General features: G+C 26.6%; 1 long non-coding RNA gene across 2 annotated transcripts; it reads left to right on the forward strand.

Annotated features, from left to right (window-relative positions):
• Nucleotides 1–720: 720 nt before the first annotated feature.
• Nucleotides 721–3,961, forward strand: LOC133778084 (uncharacterized). Of its 2 annotated transcripts, XR_009868994.1 has the most exons (5): nt 721–1,031; nt 1,117–1,240; nt 1,361–1,467; nt 3,408–3,464; nt 3,820–3,961. It is a non-coding gene; the product is annotated as an uncharacterized LOC133778084 (long non-coding RNA). The 2 variants fall into 2 exon arrangements; XR_009868993.1 differs by having other exon boundaries at nt 721–1,240.
• The last annotated feature ends 258 nt before the right edge of the window (nt 3,962–4,219 follow it).

A 4,219-nucleotide genomic window follows, 5' to 3' on the forward strand; every position in this document is an offset into this window, starting at 1 on the left:
TCAAATAAAAAATTATAATTAATTAATAGTATAATTTTAAAAATAAAATAAATTATGTAAATATATATATTTATAAAAATTATGTATTTATTAAAAACTTTTAAAACTAGTTTTTTTGTTTCTAAATGTTTTATATTATTAATTTTTGTATTTATAATAATTTTTATATCAAAATTTAAATTTATTATTCTTTAACATATTTATAAAATTAACTATATTATTCTTTAACACATTTATAAAATTTGTATTAGTTAAAAAAAATTGTTTTATTAATTGTAAAAAAATTAATGAATAGTATAATTTTAAAAATAAAGTAAATTATGTATTTATTAAAAACTTTTAAAACTAGATTTTTTTTGTTTCTAAATTTTTAATATTATTGAATTTTGTATTTATAATAATTTTTATATCAAAATTTAAATTTATTATTTTTTAACATATTTATAAATTAAATTAACTATATTATTCTTTAACACATTTATAAAATTTGTATTAGTTAAAAAAAAGTTGTTTTATTAATTGGAAAAATATTATAACAAAATTTAATATATAAATTTATTAGTTATGATTTTTTATTAATATATATATATTTAAATAATTTTTTATAAAAAATGTATTGGAGCAATGCTGGCCGTTAAAATATGTAGCTATTAGGAAACTGAATTTTTTTTTAAGAGGCAATAACGACAGCCAGACGGCTTATAGCAGTCCGCACTGCCCTTAAAAAAAATTTGAGACTCTAAATATTAATTTCCCCCGCACACTTCTCTTTTTCCCTCCTCCCTCCTCCCTCTTCCCTCTTCCCTCTTTCTTTCTTTTCCCTCTTCCTCTTTCTTTCTTTCAGCCGAATGTTTAGATATTCCAAACATAATATGTGTTTGTTTAATAAAATAATTAAATAAATAAAAACACTGTTTTCGTCTTCGTCTTCTTCTTCTCTTTTTCTGGCTCGTTTTTGCTTCAAACTGAACTTTCATACTCAAAACCATTTCTATACAGACAAGCTTGACTCCTCGCCCTCCTCCTCTCTCGTAAGCTCAATTTATTCTTTACCTTTATTGAAAAATAATCATACTCTTTCAAAAATGGAAAATACTAACTTTTTTTTTTCACTAGCTATTGTTAAACTATGAATTAGCGGATGATATTTAAATGAGGTCCGGATTTTAATCGCTGAGTTTCAATTTCATTATTTTATTTTTATTGGATCTTTCTGTTTTGGTGGGTTCCTTCCCTTGAGGTATTTTTTTCTTCCATATATTTTTTTTTTATCAAACAAGGCATTTTTGTTTGTTTATGTAAGTGGGTATGTGAATGTGATCTGATTAGTTTTACTATATATGTATATACTTGTTTTCAGAATTTGTAATCTTTGAAAGTATGGTGAAGGAGACTGCATACTATGAGATTTTGGGTGTCAATGTTGATGCTTCCCCAGCTGAAATTAAGAAAGCTTACTATCTCAAGGTATATAAATTTTCACTAATTTGGATTTCTTTGCCTGACCCACCAAGAAATTAATATTTTTTTGTTATTTAAGATTGTGGATTTATGATGGGATTTTAAAAAAAAAAAATAGCTGAAGTTGGAGTTGGGTGTTCCCATTTTAAAACTTGGGAAAAAGAGATGTTGATTTTACTTTTTAGGTGTTCCCATTGTAATTTTAGTACCCGTCCCTGTTCATGAAAATAAAAAGTTTCTAAGTTTTGTAGCTAGATGATATGAACTGGAGTATTCTGCCGTCTAAATAGTTGGGTGGACTAAGAGAATGATTCATAGTTTGGAATATATACTTCCTCTTCCTCTTCAAGTTATTCTTTGATATTCTTTCTTTTTCTTCTTCCTCTTTCTTTCTTTCGCTTAGCATTAGCTTTAAAAGTTTAGATATTCTTTGATTATTATAATTAATGTTTTTATGCAAAATACATTTTTTGTAATGAAATACAAGAAAGTCCAGGAACAAGAAGTATATATGCTCATGTCATATATCATCGTCCAACTAATTCAATAAGGAGCAGAGAAAGAAGACAAAATACAAAAATTCACAATAACTTCCAAATTATGGTTTTATATCTAATAGAAAAATCGAATACAATCATTTTTTATAATAATTATATGTATATTTAAAATGTATAGGAAGAGAGAGGTATATTCTAATTGTTTAATTTGATTGTGTGCTACGGTGATAGCAGAATGTTGAGAACTTGCATGTCTTAATTTGTAATATAATTTGAATTCTAATTGTTTAAACATATTCAGTGGTATATTCTTTTTAATATTATATAAGTGTATGTTAGAGGAGTTTGAATATCTTAAATATTCATCCATAGTGAAGTAGGTTCTGACATTATAATTGCGTGTTGTGGTGATAACGGAAGGTTGAGAACTTGCATGTCTTAATGAAGTAGGTTCTGTGATATATATAATTGCGTGCTGGGGGAGATATAAGGAAGAAAAATTGTTTGTTTGAATTGATATTGATAGATGGTTAGGTTACAAATATAGAGAAAAAATGCTGTCCGTTTTAAATCATAAAAAATAGTATGAATGATTTAGATTATGAAAGATTAATGTTTCACTTTCATTTATATTCAAATAGAGCTCAAGTAGTCATATATTTTGACTACTTCAAGCTTTCAAACCTCTGCAATGAATTTTCAAATTGATCTGCTTTCTTCTCCGCAACTTCAAGCTTCCCAGTCAATTCCTCATTCTTAGTTTGCTCAGCAGCATAAACCTGAATGGCCTCCTCAGATTTCTCTGTTTATGATGCTAGTAAAGCCTATATAAGAAGAATAAGAATTCATCACCTTTACAGAAAATTCCAATTGATTAAAAAAATTGACACCCTCATTTTCAATTCATCACTCTGAATCTAATGCATATTACCTACACAGTGCATGTCTTTATATGTGTGTATATATGTATATTAATTTCTGGTTTTTTCTTGGATTCTCTTTTTAGTCATATACTATTTATATTTAGGCACACAGGCAAAGGTTGTTTCTAGTAATAGGTTTTATTTTGGTGAATGTATCAAGTTTGCAACTGCTGATTGAGTTTTGTTAAATTCTACATGCCATTAATTTTTTTTTTGGAAGTTTACTTTTAATTATTGAAGAGTTGTACGCTTGATGTTTATAATTGCACCACGAAAACTACTTTCGGCTATTCCCTTGCATTTTGCTATGGCTTGACTAAGTTGAAGTATCTTCTCATATACAAAGTAAAGTACTTGAATTAATTACTGAGTTGATATAAATTTATGTGGGGTTTAAGTATTTATTATATATTTAAACCTTAGTCTGAGTTTATGGTTTATATGTATAGTTTGTTTGGTATATTTCTGCTACATTCATTTCATGTTGATATATTAATGTATAATTTTCATTCTACATTTCCATCAGTGAAGTATGACTCATGCATGGGAAGGAGTTGTTCAGCTTCTCTTCTCAGTGTTAGTGGTGAGTGGTGATGAACTCTGCTGTTTCTCTTTCAATTCAAGAAAGAAAGGAACCAAAATATATAAGCGTGTCTTGTTTGTTGTATTCAAACTCTGATTTGTGACTTCCCAGAGTGTCTGTCTTTGTTAAAATTTAGAGTGAAAACAATTGTCTCCATGTTTCACCACATTGGCCATAACTTCTTGGGGCCTTATCTAAGTGATGTACTAATTATCGTATATCAATTTAATCATAATTATTGTTTAAAATCCCAAGAAGAGATATATCATATTGATTATGCCTTGGAAGTTCTGATGGGTTTTGGAATTTTTTTTAGTTTTGGTTTGACTTTAATGGAGTTTATTCTGAATTGTAGGCTAAAACTATACTTGGATATTTAAGAGAACCAAGACAACAAGAAATTCTTCTTCAAGTTGTTGGGTATTATTTTCTTTCTTGCTTGTAAGAATTATGTACAGTGAGGTTTTTATTTATATGTCTATAGTTTTGTTGTGTTCTACCATTGTATGTAATAGATAGATTAATTTCAATCGTAAAAGTTAGTTTTTTTTAAAAAGAAAATTAAATTGTTAATATAATTAGCTCCTTGTAAAAATTTGTTATTATAATCTATAAGTTTTTAGATTTGTATACAAATGTTTCATTTAAATCATAATTTTTTAATTTAAAATAAATATAAATTAATTTTAAAAAAAATTAAAAGTATAACTTTTAAGAGCACGCATTGCGCATCCTAAAAAAATTCGTCAGCGTTG

Source organism: Humulus lupulus, chromosome 5 (assembly GCF_963169125.1).
Source record: "Humulus lupulus chromosome 5, drHumLupu1.1, whole genome shotgun sequence".
Lineage (NCBI taxonomy): Eukaryota > Viridiplantae > Streptophyta > Magnoliopsida > Rosales > Cannabaceae > Humulus > Humulus lupulus.